Source organism: Mustela erminea, chromosome 12, assembly GCF_009829155.1.
Source record: "Mustela erminea isolate mMusErm1 chromosome 12, mMusErm1.Pri, whole genome shotgun sequence".
Taxonomy (NCBI): Eukaryota; Metazoa; Chordata; class Mammalia; order Carnivora; family Mustelidae; genus Mustela; species Mustela erminea.
Genome location: NC_045625.1, coordinates 72,349,297 through 72,360,619, shown reverse-complemented (window position 1 = coordinate 72,360,619; position 11,323 = coordinate 72,349,297). Strand labels below are relative to the sequence as shown.

The window sequence follows — 11,323 nt, the reverse complement described above, 5'->3', positions numbered from 1 at the left end:
TAACCTCATCAGAAAAGGTCAGACTTCTACAATCATAACAACATTTTAAGAGAGGAAAGTTAGGCTTATTTCAAGATGTTTGCCAGCTCTAAAACAATGTAACCACTGGCTAAACCAAAATCTTAATCATTGGACCTGTTTGGCATCACGCCTCTTTGGCATGCCTCCCTGAGACCTGACAAATCACCCTCACCCAGAGTCAAGAGTATAGCACATGTTAACCCACTCCTGAAAAGTAGAACTGTCATCTACTACACAAGGGTAGGACTCGTGGTTTCATCAGCCAAATGGGCAGTCTCAAGACTATCTCAAAGGAAGTGAAGAGTACAATCTTAACTGCTAGAGCACGGATTTTACAATGGGCATATTACTACTGAATAGTGTACAATGTCAAAAGAAAGTGATAGTACTCTTATGAAATAAACATGCCATTTCTCCAGATAAAATCATTATTGATTTTAGAAGGCTTCTCACATGTATCTTCTCACAATGTGAGATTAAGTGTGTGTATGGCAGAGGGAGCGGGGGCCGGGGGGCAGGGAGATGTCGTAAGAATGTTGCAACACATTGGATGAAAAGCAAAGTGACCATCATAGAGCATCTGGTCTCACCTGTTGTGATGAGCTTCCCTCCGCTGTCTATTCTGGCCAGCTACTATATAGAAATCAAGAACTAAATCTAAAAACAACAACAAAAATCTAAGAGGAGTTGTTATTAAAAGTATGTAATAGGTAAAAATAAAGATTATGTAATAGGTGAAGATATAAGTTCGAAAACAATCAACATTAACAAAGAAACACATAATAACTCCTTTAAAACAATAAATATGTTTTAATAGAAAATAAATATAAATAAAGCAAAAAAGCCTTTAGAAACAATAAATATTTTTAAATGTAAAGCATGAATATAAAAATGACCTTAATAAAAATTATGTATGTTTTAACATCAATAATAAAATTCAAAATAGAGATAACCTAAATTCATAAAAATCTAGATTTCAGTTAGAAAATAGGAATAAAAGATCTTTTGGATTATAAATAATAAAATGAGCTATTAATACAAGTTATAAAAGGTAAAACTGGCAAAGTGAAAAACAAAGGACCTAATACAAGTTAACATGATAAAGTATCAGGAGCAAAAATAAGAAGGGAGCATAAACAGAACTTTCAGAAAATACAGGGAAAGATAGTGCATATAAGAAACTTGAAAAGTTAGCAACATCCTGAAATGGGCTAAGAATAGCCGAAAAAGAACAATTAAAATGGCATGCATTTATTTGTTAACAGTACTCAATTCCAGGACTATAAAATTCTTTATTAAAAATAAAAATAAGGGGGCGCCTGGGTGGCTCAGTCGGTTAAGCGTCTGCCTTCGGCTCTGGTCATGATCCTAGGGTCCTGGGATCGAGCCCCACATCAGGCTCTCTGCTCAGCAGGGAGCCTGCTTCCCCCTCCCTCTCTCTGCCTCTCTGCTACTTGTGATCCCTGTCTCTTCTCTCTCAAATAAGTAAATAAAATCTTTTAAAAAAATAAAAGTAAAAAATAAAAATAAAAATAAGCACCCTAAAAGCAACACTCACCTGGAAAAAAACAAGTGGTGGAACTCCTTTTAAGATGAAAATATCAGGCGCCTGGGTGGCTCAGTGGGTTAAGCCTCTGCCTTCAGCTCAGGTCATGATCTCGGGGTTCTGGGGTCGAGCTCCGCATTGGGCTTTCTGCTCGGCGGGGAGCCTGCTTCCCCCTGTCTCTCTGCCTGCCTCTCTGCCTACTTGTGATTTCTCTCTCTGTGTGTCACATAAATAAATAAAATCTTAAAAAAAAAAAAAATGAAAATATCAGCATGCCCTGTGGAGAACTTTGCAGAGCCTGAACGGCTGGGAGAAAGACCAGAATGAGAAGCCCTTCCCTCCTACATCTCATGTATGCCCAAGCCCCAGCTCAGCTCCTAAATGATCTGTGTGGTGAGCAGCTTGGCTTGCTAGCCACAGTAATGCATGAAGGTAAACAGTGGGAAATCAGGGCAGAAACATATGATGAGAAAGACTATTTAAATGCCATACTGTTTCACGGTGTTTTCCAAACATGAGCATTCAGTAAACTAACAGGTTCAACCTGGAGATTTTGATTCGTAAATCTAGGGAGGGAAGGGGGGGGGAGAAGAAAGGAGAAGAGAGAGGATGGGGAGTGGGGAGGGTAGATGCTTGTGATTTTCTCTTAGGACCTTCTCAAACAGGTTCCAACCCTTTTAAAAAGTCTTCCCCGTTCCAAGTAAATTTGACATTTTTCCAAGTTTTAGAAATAATGATTTATGATCTTGAGGCAACTGAGAATTTTCAAGATCCAGGTATCAATTCCAAAACACAGTTGAGAAAAATGCTTTGAATGGTAGCAGGTCAGAGTTACACAAACCCAGTAAAAGGTGCAGCCAAGTAGGAAGGATGCTGGGAACCTGTCGCTTTCATATGAAACTCAACTGTTTTTAATGCTGTTTGCTACTGCCAAGAACCACCGAATTAAGAAGAAGCCATGAATATATGTGTCACTGGTGGCTTTTAAGTATCAGAACATTGCCAAAATAAACAGCAAGGGTCCTTTGATATTCATATTTCTCAGGGATCAAATGTATGTACTCCAAGCCATATCTACCTCCTTTGAGACACTGAAAGGATAAAAATTAAGATGATTCAAGGCCTTTTCTTCTCAACTTCAGAAGAGCAAAGATATCTATATCTATATCTATATCTATATCTATATCTATATCTATCTCTCTCTCTCACTGGCACACCTAGGAAATGATTATGTTTGAACAGCGCACTGAATAAACTATAGGGGATCTGGGAGCCTGTGCATAGATACAGTGAACCAAAAATTCATTACATTTTCTTCATATCAGATAATTTGAAAATAAAAATAAAATACAGAGTTTCAAGTGCAGTATTTGTGGCAGGCAGGGAATGCACCATTCCAACCCCTCTTCATGGAAAGGCTTGGCGCATGGATTGACCCACCCTGCACAAGGACACATCTGTCTAGGGCAGCTTATATCTAATGGGCAATCAAGTAGGAATATAAAGAACCAACCGTATTGGTCCAATGCGGAACAAGTCTGATGGGGCTTGAAGGAAGGCTCCAGAGCTGCCTGGAAATTAGGGTGAAGTGGAGTGGGGGCTGGCTCAGACTTTGACCACATCACAATCCAGGGTCCTCTGCGTGGTGACACCCCTTTGTCTTCAGAGGTATGGATCCCTAATGAACACCCTGCCCTACAAACTGCATTTCAGCCTCTGTTCCTGAGGAACTGTCAAATGACAAAGACAAAAAATGATACAATTTAGTAACAAGGTTGATGTCCTTCACTCAAGGAAAAACAATCTACAGATTGGGGGAGTACAGTGCCTCACAAGCAGTGAAACACTCTTCCCAAGGGATTTGGGGCAAAAGCAAGTTTTATGGCACTTTCCTTCAGATAAATACCCAGAAGTAGAATTGTTGGATCATAGGGTAGTGCTATTTTAAATTTTTTGAGAAACCGCAACAGTTATCTATGGTGGCTGTGCCAATTTACATTCCAACCAACAGTGCACAAAGGGGTTCCTTTTCTCCATATCCTCACAAACACTTGTGTTATCTTTTTCATACTAGCCATTCTAACAGGTGTGAACTGATATCTCATTGTGGGGTTTTTTGGTTTTATTTTAGTTTACTGCAGCATTTTATTTTCCCCACATAAGACACAGTGCTGGGTCTTACTGTTCTCACATGACAATAGAAAACCAAAATTTCTCACATGACAATAGAAAACTGTACACCAAAAAACCCCACCTTACATAAATTAAAAGGATGAGTAAATTTACATGTGTAAATACAAACTGTTTCCCAACTCAAGGCAAGCAATAACCCACGGTGTTCTGGTGGGAAAACACAAGCTAAGAAAGAAAGGTCAATCCAAAGGCTTGGACCTTCCTAACCCTATCAGACCAGCAGGGCAGACATGACAACTGGTTCAGGACTCTTGCCAGCCTCTAGAGAAATCCTGGAATAGCAGCTCTTACACATTAATACCCTGCACAGATCAAGAAACTCATGGTCTGATAGACTCTCATCAAGCCAATAGATTTGTCTTCCATAAACATGTTCCTACCTCAGCCATGACGTGACCGAGCAACATGTACTAAGGTTTTAGGTCAAAGATAGATACAGCAAAAAAAAAAAAAAAAAAAAAAAAAGATAGATACAGCATACTAAACATACAAACGGAACAGTTAACTTTAATACAAGGTCAAAAATAGCAAAAAGTTCTACAGTCCAGTGCTAGAATCAGATACATGTTTCAAGGACATATTTCTTTTCAAAGGCTTATTCCAGTTTCATGAGGCTACCATGAAGATTGCTAGGACATATTTACACTGTTGAATTAACTCATGTAGCAAATACTATGCAACTGCTCAAAGTCCATTTAGAAGCATTTGTGGAGGATGATGAAGTGGCCCACCTCCTTGCATTCCTGCTACTGATCCACAACTGAAGAGTGGATAGTGAGGGCAGGGGGGAGCCCCCATCCATACTCAGTACTTATATTCAGGAGGAGCAGTGCTCTCGATCTTCATTGTGCTGGGGACCAGGGCCATGATCTCCTTGTTTCCATAAGGGAGCAAGAATACATGGTGGTTTCAGCAGACATCACCAAGTTAAAGTACAGTATGTTGGGCATCTGGGTGGTTCAGTTGGTTTGGGCATTTGTCTTTGGCTTGGGTCAAGATCCCAGGGACCTGGGATGGAGTCCTGCCTCAGGCTCCTTGCTCAGAGGGGAATCTGTTTCTCCCTCTGCCTCTGGCCCACCCCCCTGCTTGTGCACTCTCACTCTCAAATAAACAAACAAACAAACAAATAAATAAATAAATAAATAAAATGTTTAAAAAGAAAAGAGTACAGAGTGTCATCATCACACTTCATTATAGGAGTTGAAGCCATAGGACCCCATACTCAGGAGAGGACTAGAAGAGTGCCTCTGGACACCAGATCTGCCTATGGCTGATGGTGATCACATGACTATCCAGCAGCTCATAACTTCACCCGGGAGGAGGAGGACGTAGCTGTGGCCCAATCTCCTGCTCCAAGACATAGAAGACCTCCATACAGGTTTTCCCACTCAGCTACTGTGGTGAACCTGCAATCATGCTCCCTGAGAATCTTCATGATTTCAGGTCTCACCCAGCCAGGACCTGACACAGGATAGTATGGGGCAGAGTGTAGCCCTCATAGGTGGGCACTGTGTGGGTGACTTGGTCCCCATAATCCACAATAATAGTGGTACTACACAAGAGCAACACAGCCTGATGGTCATGTACACAGGCAGAGTGTGGAAGATCTGGAATGTGATCTGAATCATCTCTCAGTTGGCCCTGACATTCAAGAAGGTATGAGTCAGCAGCACAGGGTGCTCCTTTGGGTTGTAGAAGTGATACCAGATCTTCTCTATATTGTCTCGGTGAGAATGCCATGCTTGATGGTGTACTTAAAAGTTAGGATGCCACTCTTGCTCTGGGCCTCATCACCCAAGCGGTCCTTCTGTTCCATGCCTACAATGATGCCCTGGTGTCAGGTGTGTCTGACAGTAGACAAGAATACATCCTGGGTGGGGGTGGGGGGAGTCATTCCCAGCAAAGGGAAATCTGCATATCCCAGAGCCACTGTCATAGGAGCAGTGTGGTTTCTAGTGGAGGTGGTGGGCCCCAGGGTGGAGTGAAGCAGGCATTATGGTTTGATTTGCATTTCCTTAATAATTAGTGATGTTGAACACTGCACTTTTTCCTACCTGTTGGCCACCTGTATGTCTTCTTAGAAGAAATGTCTATTCAGATCCATCCATTTTTAACCTGAATTTTTTTTTTTTTTGCTATTCAGTTGTAGAAATTATTTATATATTTTAAAAATCAACCTCTTCCCAGATATAAAATTTGTAAATATTTTTCTCCCATTCAGTAGGTTGTCTTTTCATTTTGTTGATGGTTTACCTTGTTATGCAGAACCTTTAATTTTGATGTAAGCCTCACTCATTTATTTTCACAAATAATTCTTACTAAATAACTGAAAATAATGAAGCTCTTATTTTTAGACTGCTCACATATTGCTAGAGTTATCATCATGTGGCTCAATTCAATGTTACTAAAAGTGAATAGCAGCTATACCATGGACAAAGGTATGAGATATGAAAGCAGAGATTCAAGGCTGCCCTTCCTGGCTATGTTAGTTAGAAGACCCTACCCCTGACCTACAGTGCCCTCTTCGGACCCATGAAACACAAATGCCTTCAGCAACTCTGGATCTAGCAATTTTAGTCGCTGCTCAGTGATAATCCCCTTCTTGGAAATATTCAGAGTGCCCTAGTGGAATAGCAAATGCCCAATTCTGCTCATCACCCTTGCTGCCTGTGTGGACTACTGGATTTGCCATCAGACCTCCTCACTCAGGCCGGTCTCTTTCTTCCTACAACCCTTTTGAAGCCCTTTTAATGCTTTTTTTTTTAAAGTCTAGATTCTTTAGCCTGACATCAAAGACCCTCTCTGAGCCAGCCCCACACTAATGATCCAACTCTTTAAGTGAGTTTTTTTTTTTTAAAGATTATTTATTTATTTGGCAGAGAGAGAGATGGATCACAAGTAGGCAGAGAGGCAGGCGGCGGGGGGGGGGAGGGGGGGGCGGGTGAGCAGGCTCCCTGCCAAGCAGAGAGACCAATGTGGAGTTCTATCCCAGGACCCTGAGACCACAACCCAAGCCAAAGGCAGAAACTTAATCTACTGAGCCACCCAGGTGCCCCATGATCCAACTCTTTAACTGGCTGCACCATTAAGAGTAGTCAAAACGATCTATGTGCAGTTCCCTAGCCACTCAAACACTTTCTTATCTACTTAATTCTCCAGTGCTTTGGTTTTCCCCTGCCCTTCCCAACCCTGGTCTTCTAATTCCTACCTACAATGGAGGACCCAGCTCAAATGGTATCTTCTCCACAAAGTCATCCCTAACCTTCCATCTAGAAGAAATGTTTCCATATTCAAACTCTTGACTACAGTTAGGTTATACCTCTCTCACAGCTATTAAGATTTTCTACCCTGTATCACACTAGCTCCTGCCCTATCTCCCTTGATACAGTGTAAAATCTGGTAAGAAAGTCTCTGAAGTTCCTTCTCTCCGTCTCCACCCCAAAAGATTCAGTAAAAATACCCAACATTCTTGGGGACAAAGGGAAATGAGGCCGGAGCTGCAGGTGCTTTTTCTGCCCGCGGTGTCTCAGATTCATTCTTAAGGAACTGAGAACTTAATCTACCAAAATGTCAAAAAGACCATCTTATGCCCCACCCCCCACCGCAGCTCCTGCAACACAAATGCCCAGCACACCAGGGTTTGTGGGTTACAATCCATACCATCATCTCGCCTACAACAACTACAGGCTGGGGGGAAACCAAGCACCAACAGCCGGGTCACGGCATCCTTTGGTATTATGATTCCAAAACCCCCAAAGCCACCAGATAAGCTGCTAATGCCCTACATGAGGTCAGCAGAAAGGTCTGGGACCAAGCAAAAGATTCCAACCCTGACCTAAGGTTGTGGGAGACTGGCAAGATTATTGGTAGCATATGGCGAAATCTCACTGATGAAGAAAAACAAGAATATTTAAATGAATACAAAGCAGAAAAGATAGAGTACAATGAATCTATGAAGGCCTATCATAATTCCCCTGCATACCTTGCTTACATAAATGCAAAAAGTCTTGCAGAAGCTGCTTTAGAAGAAGAAAGTCGACAGAGACAGTCTCGCATGAAGAAAGTAGAGCCGTACATGAGCATCCAGCCTGCTGAAGATCCAGACGATTATAATGATGGCTTTTCAATGAAGCATACAGCCACCGCCTGTTTACAGAGAAACCACCGCCTCGTCAGTGAAATCCTCAGTGAGAGTGTGGTGCCGGATGTTTGGTCAATTGTCACAACAGCGAGAATGCAGGTCCTCAAAGGACAGGTCCAGTCCTTACTGTTTCATCAGCGAAAACTAGAAGCTGAACTTCTTCAAATAGAGGAGCGACACCAGGACAAGAAGAGGAAATTCCTGGAAAGCACAGATTCATTTAACAATGAACTTAAAAGGCTGTGCGGTTTAAAAGTAGAAGTGATATGGAAAAAATTGCTGCTGAATTGCACAGGCAGAGGAGCAGGCTCGAAAAAGGCAGGAGGAAAGAGAGAAAGGGGCAGCAGAGAAGGCTGAACGCAGTCAGAGCAGCATGGTTGCTGAGGAAGAGCAGGCTGCGAGTAAGACCGAAAAGAAGGACGACGAGAGCATCCCGACGGAGACGAGGAGACACACCTTGAAGAAGCGACGGAAAGCCAACAGAATGGTGAAGAAGGCACATCTACTCCTGAGGACAAGGAGAGCGGGCAGGAGGGGGTGGGACAGTATGGCTGAGGAAGGGACCAGTGATAGTAACACTGGCTCGGAGAGCAACAGTGCCACGGTGGAGGAGGTGCCAACAGACCCCGCCCTGGAAGACGAGAAGAAAGAATAAATGTTGCCTGTTTTATGTTTTCTAAATACTTTTTTAAATGAAAAAAAAAAATGTTTTTTGAGTTTAAAAAAAAATACCCAACATTCTTCATTTTGGGTGTTCAATATATGCTTGATAAATGAATAAAAAATAAATAAGTGTTCCATATACCAAAAAAAACAAAACAAAACAAAACAAAACAAAATTACTCAGTGAGTGTGTTTATGTGTAAAGAGAGAAAACCTGTGGATATGTGGTTAATTTTAACTCATTCTTCATTTTTCCACCCCCTTTTTTCACTGTGGAGGAAGAGAAAGGGGCATTTAACCCAGATCTACCTAATTCAACAACCCCATTCTTATCTACAAAGATATACTGCCCCTCACATTAAAAACAAACCAAAAAAAAAAAAAAAACCAAAACAACAACAACAACAAAAAACAATTAACTTGAAAGTAAGGATTGGAGACTATTAGTAATGTGTGGTTTTTATTTCATGTGTATTAAGAAATGGATAGCAGAAGCAGAGTAGCAGTCAGGTCCAGATCTAATAAGGAATTAGAAATCATAGCAGTTATTTTAACACAGAGAATGTAATATAAAGAATTTTTACTAGATATAAAGTTGTAATTAGATAACTAAAAAAGTAAGAAGAGAATTCCAAGGTATTAACAATGTGGTGATTGAAGGTGGCTACCCTCCCTGTGGCCTGGGAGAGCGGAAATTCAAATGGAAAATGAAGAGATAAAAAATGCCAAAATTTACAAATTTAAAAGAAGAACCTCATCAGGCTGAAACTCAGGTTCTGAAAATAGGGACCCTGTTTAGCTGGTGTTAAAAAAACACTGCAAGTGAATTCAGCTGCACCTACAGGAAGGAAATGCTGCTGCCAGGGAGAAGCAACATTGTTGAGGAGAGGTTCCTAAGAACAGGAAGTAGAGAGGGAGGAACAAATCCTTCCTTCCTCAACTAGACCCTCTAATACCCCTACTGACTGACCCTAATATAGAAGCAGCTGGCAAAGCAGAAATATGGTTTGCAGAATCCCAGACCCTCCAGCACAGAGATACAGTTATAAAAGGATGAATTTGGAACTGAGAAGCAATAACTTAAGAAGTGGCCTAGGAAGGACACCTATGAAAAGATACCTATTGAAATGTGGTACTTGTGAGCTTGAGAATGAAGTCAAATAGGCCATCAAAAGCAATATGAGATAGATCTCTCACCTATAAAAATACAATAGCAAAGACCTCTAGGTGGGGACCCGAAACAAGTAAGGGAGGGGAAAAAAGATGCAGATAGATTTCTTGACTTCAAAAATCAAATAGCAGCTCAAGAAAATACCACCAAGACAAATTATCTGTGATCTTGAAAATGGTGGGGAGGGAATAGCAAATTTGTCATAATTGGCAAAGCACTGTTAATTCAAACCCCAAGGAATGCTAAAATGCCATAGTTTCACACTAGAGGTCACCCCCGGTAAGAAAATATAATCATACCATCCTTTATTGTCCCCCTGTAGCTGTTACAATATTGGAGAGCTGCTCCTTATTGCAAAGAGATTGGATTTTTATGAGACTGACATGCTAAGCAGCTTTCTAGTCAAGTAAAATACTGCATTAAACAGAATTCACTTTTGTACTTTGGTTGAGAAGCAGATATATTGTCTGTATAGTACAGAAGACAGTATTCATTACATGCAATCACTGACCTATTTCTAAGGTATCAACTTTAATCAGAGGTAGGTCAACACTGTTATCAAGAAACAATACATTGTATATTACATAGATACTGATACTGAAGAAATACTGCCTGTCAGTATTTAAATTAGGGAAAACACTGCCTCATATCAAGAGAAAGCAGGTGTACTACATGAAATAATTACACTACATATTTTAACAAACTCATTAATTTTGGTGTTTATTGCATTAAAGGCATCTACAGCTTAGGAAATTAGGGTGTCTTTATCATTTCATGGCAAATGACATTTGTTGAAATTCTTAATGGCAAGGGATCCTCTTTAAGTACAGAACTCCAATTTATAAAATCATCTGAATGCACTAAAAATAAGCTGATCATTCATAGATATGATGTGGATCACTTTTACTGTATCTCCATGTCAATGCTCCTTTGATATTTGTGCTCCCAGCTTTTACTCCCCACTGACTCTCATTGCTGTTGTTGTTCTGTTGCTGTTCTTGTTTGTTTGCTGTTCTCTACCAATATTCTGGTCTCTCTACATCATGCATGGAAAATACCAACTGCATTTTTTCTTTATACTTCAGTTTCCATTCTTGGAGTCACCAATCCAATGACCATGTTGTTTAAAGTGTCCAAGAGCCTAACCCCGCGAGTCTGTGCCCCCTCACTCGGTGTGGCCTTTTCTTGCACCTCACTTCAAAAGCAGCTCACCTAGTCACATCCTTTCTGCTTTAATCAAATAAATGCACCACCTTCCAAATTTCTATTAGATAGAAAGATCATATTGTATTGTATTGTCTTATTATATATCCTTTCATTTTACTATGCATTCTAGTGTATCTAAATCCACTGATGCTTCACTTTTCTACAATCTGGCACTTCTCAAATTGGTACTGCCCTCCATACATGTTTAGAACCCATATATTATCATTGTAATCACTCACTAGTTACCCACTCAACTTTCTTGCCCCACTTTTCCTAGATCACACTCCTTTGGATAAATCCCTACCTTGGCTAAACCCAACTATCTAGTCATACTACACTTTTCTCCATAAAGCTGAATGTTACTTAAAAAAACTGAATGTTA

At 40.7% G+C, this 11,323-nt stretch overlaps 2 pseudogenes; one reads left to right on the top strand and one right to left on the bottom strand.

Moving 5' to 3' along the window:
• Positions 1-4,993: 4,993 nt before the first annotated feature.
• On the bottom strand, positions 4,994-7,296 carry LOC116570011 (annotated as a pseudogene).
• LOC116570492 lies at positions 7,239-8,556 on the top strand (annotated as a pseudogene).
• Positions 8,557-11,323: the final 2,767 nt, after the last annotated feature.